Source organism: Suricata suricatta, chromosome 13 (assembly GCF_006229205.1).
Source record: "Suricata suricatta isolate VVHF042 chromosome 13, meerkat_22Aug2017_6uvM2_HiC, whole genome shotgun sequence".
Classification (NCBI taxonomy): domain Eukaryota; kingdom Metazoa; phylum Chordata; class Mammalia; order Carnivora; family Herpestidae; genus Suricata; species Suricata suricatta.
The window spans coordinates 58,126,124-58,143,598 of record NC_043712.1 but is presented as its reverse complement, the minus strand read 5'-3'; positions in this window follow the sequence as shown (position 1 = coordinate 58,143,598).

The following is a 17,475-nucleotide window of genomic DNA, read 5'->3' as shown; positions in this document are numbered from 1 at the left end:
TTGCATTAGTTGTTAAATTGCAATCTTACTATAACTATTATAACTTGACTTTTTTAGAGCCTTGACGCTACCAGCGAACCCTGCTCACAGATTCACGGTGCCTTACTCTAGAAAGAAATACAAGGATTATTTGAGCCAACATTTTCCCACACTCTATTATAGAAGAGTCCATTGAAGTTAACTAGTGAAGGCCTTATAAGTCCAAGTCTGAGTACAGAAAACACTATGCAAACCTCTGCTTCAGACACAAGGTGCTCACACTATGGTTGATTCCATGCTTCTCATCCCATTAACAACACATTTCAGGAACTGTCCATCCATCTAAATAAATGTTCAAATAGAACATTTACAATCCTCTCCTTTAATGTTACTTCTTGTCCCAAAGGCAAAGGAAGGAAATGCAAAAGATAGTAAAATAAGTCCTCCAGAGAATGCACAACTAAATGAAGCCAGTACCCCTCCATCCAGGGTTTGACTTCCTTCAGTTTCAGTTACATGTGAGCATCTGCAATTACACTTGGTCCAGAAGTAGATGATCCTCCTCCTGACATATAGTCAGGTCAATAGCTGCCTAATGCTCCGTCACGTCCCTTCACCTCACTTCATCTCATAACCCAGGCATTTTATCATTTCACATTATCACAACAAGAAAAGTGAGTATAGTTAAGATACTTGGAAGGAGAGAGATTGCATTATATAACTTTTATTATGGCATATTGTTATAATAGTAATATTTTATCATTAGTTATTGGGGATAATCTCTTACTGTGCCAAATTCATGAATTAAACGTCATCATAAGTACATATATATAGGACAAAACATGGGCTCAGTACTATCCGTGGTTTCAGATTCCCCTGCAGATGGGGGGCATTACTGTCTTTCAAGAACTGTGGGTGCCTGATGAAAATCATGATTTGCCTGAAAAATGGCCACTCTTAAAAGTGGGGCTTTTTTCCAGTTGCAAATTATAGTTTCTTCCCTCTAGGTGAATTTGTAGGTCCTAACAACATTTGCTTTTATTTAGGAAAGGGCCTAGAACTCAAAACTGACATTTAGCGGTTGTTTGGTCTTGAAAAAATTACTTAAATTTGTTCACCTTTGGTTTCCTCATCTTCAAAGCAGAGATGATAGTCCTGCTTCCTCACAGGACAGGCAAGAGGGTTAGACAACAGAATGCAGGGCGCCTCTTGATTTCAGCTCAGGTCATGATCTCATGGTTTGGGGATCAAGCCCTGTGTTAGGATCAGTGCTGACAACACAGAGTCTGGTTGGGATTTCTCTCTCTCTCCCTCTCTCTGTGCCCCCCCACACACAACCTCAAAACAAATAAGTAAACAGAACGAATGTAACGCAACTGACCTATAGTGGACATTCAGCCAGTGTCTGCTATTATTTTCACTCATGAATAGTTATACACACCTGCAAAGTATGTGTGAGAAAAAATCACTTCCTTTCTCTGATCTGAAAAATGCATACCTTATATAACGTGAATAAAACATATACCATAGTTATTAGGCTTACCCATAATTTAATTACATGAAAACATAAGCAGCTTATAATTATTTCTAAAATCAAATGAAGTTAGTTTTGTCAATTAAGAAATCAAACTCAACTAGAAGATTTTTGCCACTCTCTTCAATAAGCTCTTCTTTTCAAATCCTGTTAGCAATTACATGTTAAAACATTTTACTTTCAACCTTTGACTTCTTTACATCTATATTTATATTATAAAATGATGAAATCAATTAAAAAGATTTATTCATATTAACTTTTTTGGCAGAAAAGGGGGGGAAAAGCCTACTATCAGAAAGCCATGTCAAAAACCCATTTATTCCTAATATATATTCTAAAGCATATAGTAAATGTTTGTTCTTTTAGTATTTATTTTTGTTTGAAGTCTGCCATTTCTGTTAAGAGTAAAAAATTCAGGGCACTTTAAAACCAACTATTTTGACTGGAGAGAAACACGTGGCATAAACTTTCTCTGAAGCAAAATATACTCTACTACTCCTTTAACTTCTTTCTAATGCTATATAGACTTTGTGTACTGGCTACCTGACAGTGTCCTGAAGAAATAAAAGTTACTGAGACATGATCATTGGCCATAAGAAGCTTGAAGTCTAGTAAAGAAGACAGGTAAGCCTATAAAAGTAGGCTATGTTGATCAAGGAGATGTTTTAACACCGCCCAATCTTATGACATCCTGAGCCTTCTAAATTTGAAAGGGAATCCTAATGACTATATCCAATGAGACATGGATTTTCTGGTTTTGTATAACAGAAAGGAAAAAAAAAGGAAGACTCCAAAGTAACTAACTATATTACCCCATTGGTAGAAAATTCCCCTGGACTTCAGTTCATTTAATGAGACCTGTGCCCATCAGATCAAAGTCATGGCACTCTACAGATAGTGCATCCCACCAATATTATCTAAAAAAATAAGAAGCATAAGACATAAATGAATCAAGACCACCTTCTTTCTGGGCCTAGCCCCATTTTACAACAATTGTGTGACAATGGTATAATCCAAACTATGGTAAGGAAACTACAGCTCAGAAAAGTTGACCAGCTCAAGTCCACAGAGCAAGACAGAACTGAGAGTTCAATTCATATTTCTTCCACTTTAAATGTCAGGCCTGGTGATCTTTTTGTTTTGCTTTTGTTTGGAGAAACCACAATTGAGGGAGGGGCAGAGAGAGAAAAGATCTGAACCCTGAAGCAGGCTCTGTGTTGACAGCAACAAGCCAGATGTGGAGCGAATTCACAAACCACAAGATCATGACCTGAGCCAACATCAGATGCTCAACCGACAGAGCCATCCAGGTGCCCCTCTGGTGGTCTCTGTCTAAAACTATATATTCTTGAAAGCAGAATAAACATCAGAGTAATCCAATCCCAATATCAGAAATAAAAATCTTATGCAAGTCATTTTTATACAATAATCATGGTAAGAGAGCCAATGGCTTATCAATTTTGGATAATGACTATATACTCAATTGTAATATAAAATAACAGAAATATGAATAGACAGAGACAGAGAAGGAAAACGTTTTGGATGCCAATTCCACAGCTGCACATACTTTTTTGTTTTTTTGGTATCTTAGGATACAATTGGATCATTTTAATGTGCACATAGATACCATACTTTTATTTTCAAAGATTCATAAAATGCTGACAACACTACCAGTAAATTGATTTTAAAATTCAAACTACAAACATGTAATTTTTGTAAAACACAGAATCTGTGTTCAATGTGTAATGAACACATTCAAACCTACCTCTAGTCAGAGCATTTCTAGAGATTTAAATAGTACCTGCCACACTTAAAATCACTTTATCTTTTGGTACTGTAACTTCTGAGTCATGTAAAGAGTGCATGCTCTGAGATTACCTGCAAATATCAAGCAAGTATTGACAAAGTCTTCCTGAAATTAACTATATATGTTTGCTGCCATCAGTATTTTAATTTAGCATCTTGGCTGGCTTAAGAGATAGTACGATCACCCTTCTGTAACGAATGCATTGAGATTCTGTTCAGACTTTTTATACATTCCATTCCATCTGATTAAAAGGGCTTTGATATGAGAGATATTTGGATGACACTTAAAAACATATTTTAAAAACCACTTTGCTCAAACTGAGTATTCAAACAGGCTCCCCCCTTTTGGCTGCTGAATTGAGACTTGCTATAATGGTGCCAGAAATATATTTGCACTGATATAACTTAGTCGATGGAAATAAAAACCTAATTCTGTCACAGGAGTAACTAGGACAACTAAAATGCAGGAGCACCCATGAATTGCCTTTGTTCCATCACAATTACAGTGACAAAAATATTTACGTTAAGGGAAGAGCTGCTGACACCAAAATAAGTGGGATGTGAGGTTTTAAAGATGAAAATAGAAGCTGTGAGCATTCATAGACTGCAGTTTATTTGAAGATATGAACCACTGCACCTACCTAGTCAGTACTAATGAACACTATAATCACTATAATCAAACAAACAAAGCAACTACACATTAGGAGAGAACTGAACTATTATTTAGAAAGTTTCACTAGATTTTTGTATGGGTAATTTTATTTCAAAATGGATTTTAGAATAGCTTCATTAAGAGGATTTCTGCTTTGAATAGGGATTTGGTCAGGGCTCACCTCATATCTTTATTACCCTCCTTTTAAATGAGTTGATGAAAGCTAACACAAAAAAGTCTTTCACAGTCCTTCAGAACCTGATTGTCCCCTAATTCCAACAAGTGTGGTCTACTCCTTTGTTGAACTTTTGTAATATATCCACAGTCCTTCTGTTTTACCTTAGAGGTACCCTCCCTTAATGAACTACACAACGCAAGTGGCCAAGAACGGTGTGGTCACGTAACCAGGCATAGGGATCTAAAATAAGCCGCATGCTACTACACACTCCAGTGCACTCTAGTATGTAAGGTTCTATGTAACTTAGAAACCTGAATTTCAAATAATGCTTGGCGACATATTTGCTCTACAAAATTAAAATCGGCATATTTCTGCAAAACATGCACTTGGTAGGATGTGGTGAATATGCCAATTGCTTTCTCTCTGCATTTCATCTTGGATATGACTTTAAACTCAACGGCATCATCTGGTTTTGTCTTTTTTTTTTTTTTCATCAACACCCTGCCCGAATTTCCAACTTATTTGGGATTTGGAAGTACAAAAGGGTCCAGTAAAGGATGCCACTGTACAACTGGAAAAGGGGTTTCTTTAATGAAAGAGAAATGCTCTGCAATCTAACCAAAAGTAACCATAGTCCTGCTCCTGCTACCTCCCTTCACTAGAATCCTACTCTTTGCAGACAGCACATCATCCTCTTTTTTATGGTGGGTACTTTGGGAAAAGCGCTCCAACCAATTTTACATTCATTCACTCCAAAATGACAGCAATAAAACACCAAATATAGACAAAATTTCATTGCCAGTAGAACTTTAAAAGTATATATTGTTTCTGTATTTTGCTTGCTTGCTCATTTGTTTATTGCTTTCATGTAGAAAACATAAAAAATATTAGTAAGTATATAATACTTGCCACAGTAAACCCCAGAGACAACTCAATAATCTTAACAGCGGGTCCACTGTATTTATGTAAAGTGAACTTAGTGACACAAATAAACCAGTAGATTTAATTCAAAATACAAAACAATCAAAATTATATCCTTTTTAACTTTATAAGTCAGTACTGGCTTTTTATAAAATATGAAATATATGTATGATCTAGACCAATGATTTTCAAAGGGCCACCTGCATCAAATTCAAATTGGATGCTTATGAAAATTGAGATTCCTGGGACCCAGATTGGACTCACTGAATCAAACTCTCTGAATGCGGTGTTTTAGAATATGCATTTTCAAAGAACTCCCCAGATGCTTAATATGTACGTAACTACCACTGACTTAGACATTAACAGGATGTTTGCACTTCATAATCACAGAGAGATGAGGTAACACTGAGAGATGGAACACAAGTGCTCAAGTAGGCAGATTAGCAAAAGGAGCCACTAGCCGGAGAACCAGAGCCAGAGAAGAGAAGTCAGAGACCACAGTCCAATGAGGCTAATGAAGACCAAAACTGACATGTCCAAGGTCACCAAACTAGTTGTTATATTGTTTGGATTTGAAACAGGTGTCCTGCCTGCCTGATGCCAATTCTAGCTTTCTACACTTCTGTACCAGCTCTCAGCTCAACCACTGAGATTTTCCTACTTTTTAGATTTAATGATTCAGTTCTCAAGGATGTCCTCCTAAAACATATGTTACTCTGCAGCCAGAGTCTCTGTGCACATATCTGAAACTCTGGGTGGTGACTACACATTCTCTCAAGAGATTTCTAGAAGATAGCTGGAAGAAGGTTTAATGTGTGTACAAATCCAACAGATAAAACACTGTTGAGAACCAGTGTTCACTGCATTATCAGTTTCAGCCTGATAATTTGATATGACAGGTGTGAGGCACAAGCTACAAGTCTCTCCTTCTTAAAACAATAATTGTGAGTCTTTATTCTACACCAGGAATATCAAGGTCATTGTCTGGATCAAACCTGAAAGGTAGTTTCCATCAACAGATGTCATAACAGATAAGCACCAATTTGATATGCTCTTGCAGAACTACCACCTGCTATCAGAGCTGCATACAGCTGTGGAGTAAAAAGACAACACGGACCAATTCATCAGTCCTGCGGGCCCCAAGTGCTCCCCTAATCGGAATGACAAACATAGGCCTCACTGCTACACAATGGGTGTTAATTACTTTATTACTTTAGTTACAGACTTGCATAACTTTATTGTATGACTACACCCTTTGCCATAGTATGATGGACTCTGAACAAACGAAAAAGTATCCACTTGTGCATGCATACAAACACACACACAATCCTGCCAAGATATAAATAGTATACCCATTTCCTGGTCTTTGATGTGATATTTTCTTTGCCATGCAGATATGTTTCTTCTGGTCTGGCCAAGTTCTGCTTACCTTAGAAAGACTCAATTTAAGTGCTATACTGGGTCTCAAGCTTCCCATGCTTCCAGAACTAGGCAGGTTTTTTATTTTATTTTATTTTTATTTTTTAATGTTTTATTTATTTTTGATACAGAGAGAGACAGAGCATGAGAGGGGGAGAGGCAGAGAGAGAAGGAGACACAGAACCGAAGCAGGCTCCAGACTCTGAGCTAGCTGTCAGCACAGAGCCTGACGCGGGGCTCGAACCCACAAACGTGAGATCTGACCTGAGCCGAAGCCGGAGGCTTAACTGACTGAGCCACCCAGGCGCCCCTAGGCAGATTTTTTAAAGAGGGACTCAGATTAAATGGGGATTAGGGTAGGTTGATGAGCTCAGATTATCTCATTCCTTTTTAAGTGTATTTATTTATTTTGGGAGAGGGTGGGACAGAAAAAGAGAGAATCCCAAGCAGCGTGATACAGGGCTTGATCTTACAAACCACGAGGTCATAACCGGAGCCAAGATCAAGAGACAGACACCTTACTGCTTAAAGAAGTGAGCCACCCAGGCACCCCACAGATTACCTCACTGTCATCAACAGTCATGCCCCACCCACTCCAGTTGACTCTCTCCATAGGGAGCCTGCTCTCAGGGTTACCAGGTCTTCAGTGTTTCAGGAGAAGTGAAAGTCTCAATTTTTCTTTGCCATCCTTAAATTCTTAAATTTTGGGAACTATTTTTATTATGATTCCCCTGAAATTAAGGCTTGAGATAAAGACTTGCAGGTAGTTTATCTGGAAAATTTAATCCAAGAAAAATAGTAAGGAAAGTAAGGCATGGAAGACTTAAAAACCAACCAAGGGGATCTTACTGAAGTGCCATTGGCCTCAGAGGCATGCCACAGAATGGCTCCAAGAATCTTCTCTGTGGATAATGGAAAGCAGGGGCATTTTCCTGCAGCCCATCCTTCACTGGTTATGAGTTCCCAGTCGTACCTGCCAGAGTGCTGAGTGACTCCCTTAGTTTGAGAGAAAGCCCTGACAGAGACAACAATTGTGCCTGAGGTGGGCTGCAGTCAGCATTCAGGGAGCCACAGCTGTGACTGAAATTGGAGGTAATTGAGGGGATGTGACTTATGCCATCAAAAGCAACTACTCCAGTAACTAATAAAATCGTAAGCATAATGCAGGTCAAACAATTAATGGACACAGGCCTGATCTGGCTTATGGACTCCATCTGCTTTTCACCTTGAAGAATGCATTCCCTGACTACCTCCCAGAGCAAAGCCCCTGAGAGTGAAGCTCCTCCACCCACCACACTGTCAGCATCCTTCTGGTCGCTTCTATCAGTCCCCTGTACTACGTACGAGCACCCTGAGGAGACACTCTGTACCCAATTTGTTATTCCCTGGATCTAGTTTAAGACAGGTGTTCAATAAAATGCTGACTGAATTAGTTCATAGAAAAGGCCCATTTGTGTTTGTGGGACTGAATAAACAAATATAATATTTAACGGCGCTCTATTAGCTCCAGGTACAACCCAAATCCAATCAGAAGAAACAGTCCTAAGGTCATGAAGGAACAAAGCAATCGTTTCTCAACTCCTGCCCTAAAGGGCCTTAGGACTTAAAAATGTTAATCACTGACAAAGATGAACTTTGTTTCCTCCACTGCCTTCACTATTAAAATTACATATTCTCAACATATATACTTTTTCATAGTAATTTAAAAAGTTTGGGGGCACCTGGGTGGCTCAGTTGGTTGAGCATCCGATGTCAGCTCAGGTCATGATCTCACAGTCTGTGGGCTCTGTGCTGACTGCTAGCTCAGAGCCTGGTGCCTGCTTCGGATTCTGTGTCTCCCTCTCTCTCTGTTCCTCCCTTGTTCATGTTCTGTCTCTCTCTGTCTCTCAAAAAACAAATAAATGTGAAAAAAAAGTTTTTAATTAAAAAAAAGTTTAGAAAAAATTATCTTTGCCCTCAGAAAAACAAAATAATTTAATTTTATCATCTCCTACTACTGAAATAGAATATTCTTTCTTTTTAAATGTTTTTTTAAAATGTTGATTTATTTTTGAGAGAGAGAGAGAGTAAGCAAGCAAGCAGTGGAAGGGCAGGCAGGGGGCCAGAATCTGAAGTGGGCTCTGCACTGTCAGCACAAAGTTCAACATGGGGCTTGAACCCACAAACTGTGGGATCATGACCTGAGCCAAAGTCAATGCTCAACCAACTGAGCCACCATGTGCTCCTGAAACAAAATTTTCTTTATATGTGACCTAGACATTCACTATCTTTCCCATGCAAACTCTATCTTGATATTTGTACCTTTCTCTGAGTCTCTCACAGTCTTTCCCTTGAAAGACATCTAGTCTGGCTGAGACCTGAAGAAGGAGGCTTGAGTAACAGATCTCCATAGGGAAGCTTCAGAGAGATCAGTATAGGTGGGAGGATTCTGGAACATTCCATAAAAATAGAGAATCTCCTTATATCAACTGAGTGGGCACTTCAACATAAATGGCAGAATTGGTTGAACATTTCTATTCTACTTTCTGCATATGGTATAAACAAAACAGAAAAACTAATTACTCATTAGAGAAAGCCTAATACACAACGAAAGTATGCCTGACAAACTTTCATCCTTGAAAAAAGTGCAAAAATGTGTACTGTGCAACAGACTTCCTACACTATTTCAAGCACGCTATTTCTGGTAATAATATAAAATTTGAAAAATATAAATAGAATCTATATAAATGGGTAATTAGATAAAACTAGGTCATTCTCAGGTGAAACAGTCATTTATAGAACTAGAAATAGCTGGGTAAAGTTTATATGTAATTACTTCAAATCAACTTTTTTACTCATTTTTAAAAATTTATTTATTAATATTTTAATGTTTATTTATTTTAGAGAGAGACAAAGCATGAGCAGGGGTGGGGCAGAGAGAGAAAGGGAGGCACAATCAGGAGCAGGCTCCAGGCTCTGAGCTGTAAGTACAGAGCCCGACATGGGGCTCGAACCCACAAACTGTAAGATCATGACCTGAGCTGATGTTCGATGCCTAAATGTCTGAGCCACCCAGGCACCCCTGAAACAAATTTTTAAATCCTACTTTGCTGATTTATGTCCATCGTCCCTACATATTATTTTTACTCTTGTATCATCTTTTGAGGATAAAGCTTTGAAAGGTACATGCATAACTCCTTAAGAAGGATCAATCAGGAGAGGCAGAGGGTGGAAAAAGTTGAAGAGTCCTATAAACCAACTTAATTCTAAGCTTCCAATCTTTAGTTCACAATGACCTTCAACCTCTCACTAGAGAAACTAGCCATGACATAGCAACGTGATAAACATTACAAACTCTTGGGAGGACTGTGTGGGGCATGGAGGCTAATGAGATGTACAAAACTTAGAAAACAAAGTTATGATCCTGGAAATACCTCAGAAATATTGCTAAAAAACCTAGTTTTAAACATCTTCAAAAACACAGAGCACTGAGTAATAACTAAGAGAGCATGGTGCAGACCCAGTCCTGTCAAAATTATCTAATTTTCTCTGATGAAGTGTCGAGTCCAGTAGATCAAGGGGAAGAAGCAAGAGACAATTTATATTTGGATTTTAGCAAAGCTTTTGATTTTGTTCCTCATGACATAATCATCAATAAACTGAGAAAATAGGATCCACACTGCATAGCTATGAAACAGCAAGAAGGTCATGCCTGGCAAGGAGCTATCAATGGAAAAGTGTCAGCCTCAGAGGTAGCATAACAAATGGGGTTCCACTTTGGTCAATTCTGGACAGTGATCCGGTGGAAATTTTTCATTAATGACCTGGGATATGGAACAATTGGCACCATTATTAAGTCTGCATATGAGACCAGGGAAGGGAGGAAGAGAGGGCACCAGGGAGTCACCAGCCATTGAGGAATACAGAGTTAGAATTCCAAATTACCTTGAAAGTTTGAAAAAGAAACTGCAAACAGAATGCCTCTCAGGGAACAACTACAATGTATGCACCTGCTTCTCCCAACGTTTTCAGTACATGGGCTCAGGCAGTGCTCAAGTCCCAAGATCACACTTCTAAGGTTCTGGTTTCTTTTTTCTTATTTTGTTCCAGGTTCTTCTTTCTGACTTTACAGAAATGATCCACTTTTTGAGGAAAGCCATTTAAAAGGGAATGACAAGAGAGAGAGCTGAATATTACAGTAACATAGTACTCAGTCTGAAAGACTTCTGTGATCCTGTTCCACCATTTTCCCTCCCTCTCCCAGGTGGAGTTAGATACTTCTCTTAGAGGCACGTACATTTCTCTCACCCTTCTTTTGTATCAGAATACTGTAGTGTAATCAGATTTATTTATTTCATTGCCCTCTAAACTGCTAATCTTTGAAAGGGCATGGGCCATAGATTATGCACCTCTGTATCCCTTGACCACATCACCTGACACGTAATGGATACTCAATAAAAGCATATTGACTTGAAACTGAAAATAAACAACACATATGCAAAATGGGCTTCGTGCAGGTCTTAAAAAATGTAGGAGCGCTGTCCTGAAACTCAAAAGTTAATGCTTCCAAGTCAGTCAGAGTCAAGGTTCAAAATGTGGAGCAGGCATGTTGTGCACACGTGGTAATTTTCTATGTAGGTAAATGGAGAACCATTGTACAGAATGAGTGAGTGTTGAGGTCGAAGACAACTCAGGGGTGTGCTGCGGGAGAGCTGCTCTGAGTGAGGGAGAAGCACTGTACACAGTGAGGGAGTGCTGAGGGCCAAGACAGCAGAGGGGTGCCTTGAGGGGGGCTGCTCGAAGGGGAGAAAAGAAGCAAGGGTGGGAAGATAGGGAAGAATCCAAAGAAGGAATACTCAGAGAACCCGAAGAACCAGGGAGGCTGGCCACTTGGAGCTGAGGCCAATAAGAATGTCCCAGAAAGAGTGAGATTAGCAGTGCCAAAGACAGCAAAGAAAGTCAGAAAGGAGAAATACCTGGGGAGGGAACCCTAGATGGCACAACATAATCAAAATGCAATGAGAAAGAATGAAATCGGGCCATTTGTAGCAGAGTGGATGGACCTAGAGGGCGTCATGCTAAGCGAAATAAGTCAGGCGGAGAAGGATAGATACCATATGTTTGCACTCATAGGTCTAACAGGAGAGACCTCACAGAGGACCACAGGGAGGGGAAGGGGGAAAGAGAGTTGGGGAGAGAGAAGGACACAAACCATGAGAGACTATTGAATACTGAGAACAATCCAAGGGCTGAAGGGGGAGGGGGAGGAGGAAGGGGATGATGGTCATGGAGGAGGGCACTTGTGGGGAAGAGCAGTGGGTGTTGTATGGAAACCAATCTGACAATAAACTATTATAAAAAATTTAAAACATAAAAAACTGCATTGAATGTGGCACAGAATATACAACAGTCAAAGTAAGCATAAATAATAAAGACAAATTAGAAGAGAAGTTCTTAACTGGAGAAATGGTGTACACAGAGAGAGAGAGAGACAGAGACAGAGACAGAGACAGAGAGACAGAGAGAGATTATACAACTAGGAAGGTAATATACTGGGTTTACCAAAATAATAAAAACACCTTAGAAGAGAAATTCTCAACCTTAACAGAAGGAGAGGGTTTCCATCATAGAACTTAAAGTTCGGTTTCTATGCACATCTATACAGTCTTCTAGGGACATTGTTCATTTCAGTAGCCAGTAACTTAGAGTAAATGTGGTGATCTTGTCTGAAAATTCCTCTTCTTACTCATTAAATTCTGTTCTCAAATATGGCTTTCTCATGGCCCCAGTTCGGGAAGCGTTTAGGAACTGTCACATCCCACATTTAGAGGGGCTATCACTTTTCTTTCAATTTTCTCTTCATTTTTATTGAGGGAAGGGCAGTGAGAGAGCAATGTGGAAAGGAGAGAGAGTGAACCTCTCACTCGAAAACGCCACATCTGATACAATTTGTTTCTCAGTCTTAAACCACATTTCTGCGGCTTCTACTGACATAAACGTAACTGGCTTACCTTTAATCACAAAGAATGACATTCTACTGAAACACCGATTTTCCAAGATAATCCACACAATCCAAGATACACAATAATAAATATTTGAGGTGAGTTAGCCTCAAAATGTGATCAGATCTTTTTCAGTAGCTCAACTGTCAGGGGCTCTTCACACAACTCAGATAAAAGGATTGGTTTAAAAACTGGAAATGAACAACCGTAAGTCAATACAAAAAATGGATTCTAACATTTACTCATAAAAATTAAACAACTCTAATATAATCACCTCATAGCACTGTATGTAAATTGTGTTATCAATCATGTGCTGAAAACATTAGAAGCTATATGTTGCAGTCTTTAAAATAATTCATATCAGTATGAACTTAGGATTTTTCCTTCCCGCTAACTCTCTGCAGAAAATTATTCCTAAACAACTTTTAAGTCACTATATTACTGGCATCACCAATGTTGATACAATTGCTTAGTTAAAGCTATTAAGTCTATTTTGGAGAATCTGATTCCAAGGACCTAAACCAAGGGGTGAAAATGAGAAATTACAAACATGTGGCTGATTAGAAAAATAGTTTTAATAGGCCTTACTGCTGTTACTATTGAATGAACAAGTGAAATAACCATTAGCCTGTTTTAACCACTGGAAAACACCCTATGGTGATACTTGACTGATCCGACGCATTTTTGTACACAATTGCTGTGCTAATGGAGCAGACATTTACCCCATAACAAAGGAAATCTCAAACGTAAGCCTTAGGGTTTATAGTAATTCCAGAATACCAAACCACCACTAACGATTTTAAATGAAGCCCCTGCTGATCTATTTGTTAGTTAAACCCTTTTGTCTTCTCAAAACAGTAAAATCACTCACAGGACAAATTATTGATAAATTGCAGAATTTCAAACAAAGATAAGTGGGGAATTAAAAATCCATAACAGACATTAGCTTTAGGAAATGCACTTAACAGAATATGATCATTGGTCTACATCCAGTTTTTCTTTGTGTATTTCAAGACATAAAGGTCTGTGCAAGTCTCCTATTATCACAGTATACCAAAGAGCAAAATTGGTTCAGCTATGGAAAGAATGAGCTGGGCCAAGCAGTCTTTTGATTGCTGAGGATAATCTATAAACACAGACACCACGTTGACCCTCAAAGTGATCTCTTCTCACCTCCTCACAAGGAATGGCAAGCCAGCGATTTCGTTATAGGGTACAAAACAGCATTTAGGAAAGGTTCCTAAAGAAAATCATTCTTCCATGCAACTGTGTTGCCATGGTAACCAAACCAATCAAGCCTCTTCACAAAGGCTTTTATGTCAAGTTCTGTTAGCAAACTCATAAAGAAAGTATAACTCAACTAAATTAACACTACATCTGTTACCTTATTAGAGATAGGCGAAAGGCATAAATCCTTTCCAAATCAGAGAATATACTCCTTCCATATCAACATCTTAAATTAGTCAAGCTTAGTCTTTTTAAATAAATACAACTCTCTTGAAGGCTCTTCTGGAAGAGAGGGGAAAAAATGGAATTTACCTACCAGTACTTGCCCTTTCCAAAAATGGATTTTTCCTCCACCTTCTCAGGAACGTAAGAGAATTCTTGCATCTTGCTAAATCTTTCACTACTATTTCTTTGTAAACCTGTGCTTCAGATACACTTGTACTATATGCATAACTTACATGGGAAAAACATCCCTGCATCTACCACCTGTCATTTTTAAGGTGAGCAGAATAGATGGAGAGCACTACAGATCCGTTCTATCAACGGGCATTTTTCTTTAACATGGCTTGATGAAGCTATAATATTGATTTCAGGCTTAAATTTGAAGGCTATTTTATGTTGTGACATGGTTTCACACCAAGGCAAACTCGATTTTTATGGGACACTCCTCATGTTAGTTTAATTTCTTATTAAAAGTAAAAGAAAAACTCTGACCAACAAGCTTTAGTAATAAACGTAGTATGATATTTAGCTTCAGAGCCAACAGATTTTCAAGAAAGTATCACTAAATCATTCAGAGTCCTATCTTTGATTTTATTAAGAAATACTGAAAGAAGACCGATGCTATTTTATTTTTATGAAAATATACCCAATACAATTTTCATAGAATAGGAGTGATGAAATTCTTAAAACACTCAACAAGCAAATTGATTATAGAAGTGAAGAGTTAGTAGGCTAAGGCTCTGCCCCAATATTAGGCTTCAGTTTTAATTGCTCTTTTAAGTTTCTTTCTTTACTTTGAGAGAGACAGAAACCTCTTGAGTTGGGGAGGGGCAGAAAGAGAATGAGAATCACACACAGGCTTCACACTGTCAGCGCAGAGCCCAGTGCAGGGCTTGAACTCAGGTAACCATGAGATCAAGACCTGAGTTGAAACCAAGTCAGAGGCTTAACCAACTGAGCCACCCATGCACCCCTCAAGCTTCAGTTTTAAATTATCATTGTCTTCTTCCTAGACTCAATAGTAGAATTTCAAAGTTTCTGATAACGAGACTTTGCTCCAAAACACTTGACAACTGTGACCAGGTGGGAAATAATTACCATAAGAATTTAGACCAAATAGAACCCAAAGGAGTTGCTCACAGGTTTTTGAAAAGACCAAACATTATCACTACCACTGAATATTAATGCTGGTGCATATTGCTCTTCCAAACTAATTGCCTGGCTCTTGTCTGGCTATGATCTGAAGCCTGGGCAATTTAGTACAAATATTGTCAGGGCATATTAGCCTTTAGTAAAATTCTAAATTAAAACCTGAAACATTTTATAAATTAATTTTAATTTTTAGGCTTTTGATATCAATAAACTCAAACATTAACCTAAAACTTTAGAAACTATCATTTTAATTGTTTTTTAAACATAAAATTATGTACCTAATAATAAATGATAATAGCACTTTACATTTGTATGGACCCTTGAAAATTTACAATGTATATTCTCTGCCTCACCTGATTTTATTCTCTACAATTCTGGGATATAGGCAGGGAGATAAGAGAAGAAGAATATGAGGCTTACTTAGGTTCAATAACATTTATTTATAATACTGTTGCTTATAATAATAATTGTAAGAATAATTTAGTAAGCTCTCATTATAGACCATATACCGTCCATCTTATGAGTTCTTCTCTTCATTCTCCCTGTCTCTCTTTTTCCCTTTTTCTCTCTCTGATTCTCACAATAATTCTCAGATGTGGTTATTCTCATTTTACAGAAAAGAAAAAAACCGGATTCAGAGAAATTAATCTGCCAAAAGCCACAAAGCCAATAAACTCACCTGCCAGACTTCAAGATCAGATCAAGTGAACTGGCACTACCCTCATTTGTAACATAACAGACTGAATACTCCGATGTGCTCCCAACAGGATCACTCCCTCTTATAAATATATTTAATTGTTGTTAATGAAACATTTATGACATTTATAAAATTGCAGATAAATTACTTTGGCTCTGATCACTGTAATTTACTCTCTCAGTGATACATTCAGATATTTTTAAAGTAATGAAATATAGGCATCCTAAACACAGAATGGTTTGTTCTCACAACAGATTTAAACAACTCCTGATAGATTCCCCTATTTTCATTTAGAACAGTGTATCCTGTAACAAACCAAGAAAAGGACATAGCCCACTAATTGCAACATTTGTTTGACTGCTGTGTTAAATAAGAAATAACACTATATCAGGGGCCCGTGGGTGGCTCAGTTGGTTAAGCATCTGACTTCAGCTCAGGTCATGTTTGAGCCCCATGTCAGACTCTGTGCTGACAGCTCAGAGCCTGGAGCCTGCTTCATATTCTGTGTCCCCCTCTCTCTGCCCCATTCCTGCCTCACTCTGTCCCTCTCTCTCTCAAAAATAAATAAACATTAAAAAAAGATGTAATACTATACCAGAACATGGTTTAAAAAGCTAGGAAGTGACAGTTTAGTAAGTGCTAAACTTTTGAAATGAAAAGACACATACCTTATTATCCTTACCCTTGTTAGGAATAAAATAAATCACTAGCTTTGAAGACATAAAACACCAAGCTTCCTAAATCCTGACCATTCCTTTGCTAAGTTATTATTTAGCAAAATTTGCCACATATTTGACTGTTTGAATAAATGGAATGCATAAAATACATACACACTCTAACATATTTTATATATTTCATTTTATACAGATAATTTTAATATTAACATATTAATTTATATTTTATATTAATATATGTCTAATCTGAAAGCTCTTTGGGAGACATTATAACCTTCTATATTACAATTTCATTGTTTTCAATAAAACTGGGAAATTTTGAGTTAAGGCCATATTCCTTTGTGACATGATATTATAAAGTTGTTGATAGCTAGAATAACCAGATAATTTTTTACCTGACACCTAATCAGAGATCATAAAATGAGCTGAAAGAAAGATCAGACGTGGACTATGCCGTCTCTTGTTCTCTCTGTCCACACAATGATATATTCTGGAAACCAGCTTATTACAAAAATAAAACAATGATAACTGTCAATCCCATGACAAATAGGTTGAGTGCCCTTGCATCAAATTTCTTAAGTAGCCATTTCACAACAGACCGCACTGCTTCCGAAGCAGCATTCTAGATACTCTGAAATTTTATTCTTTTTCTCTGTAATAATAGAGATAAAAGTAAAAATGAATATATTAATAACAGGAGATTTCTAACATTTGCTAATACTTTATGTATATTTATAATTTAAAATGTGTTTTGACATATATGTATATTTAACACAACTATCTGTCACGCAGGTGCAGTCATTGTGCCCAATGTGCAGATGTGTAAAGTGAAGCACAAATAAAGTAATCTGACCTTAGGTCATTCAGCTAGTAAGAGGCAGAACTCAGCAATCTAGCTCAATAAATCATTCTTTAAACTTCAGCATTTAAGATGAGGGTAGAGTCCTTGCGTCTCTCTCTCTCTCTGCTCCATTCCTGTTCTCACTCTCCCTCTCTCTCTCAAAAATAAACAAGCATTAAGAAAAAAGAAGTA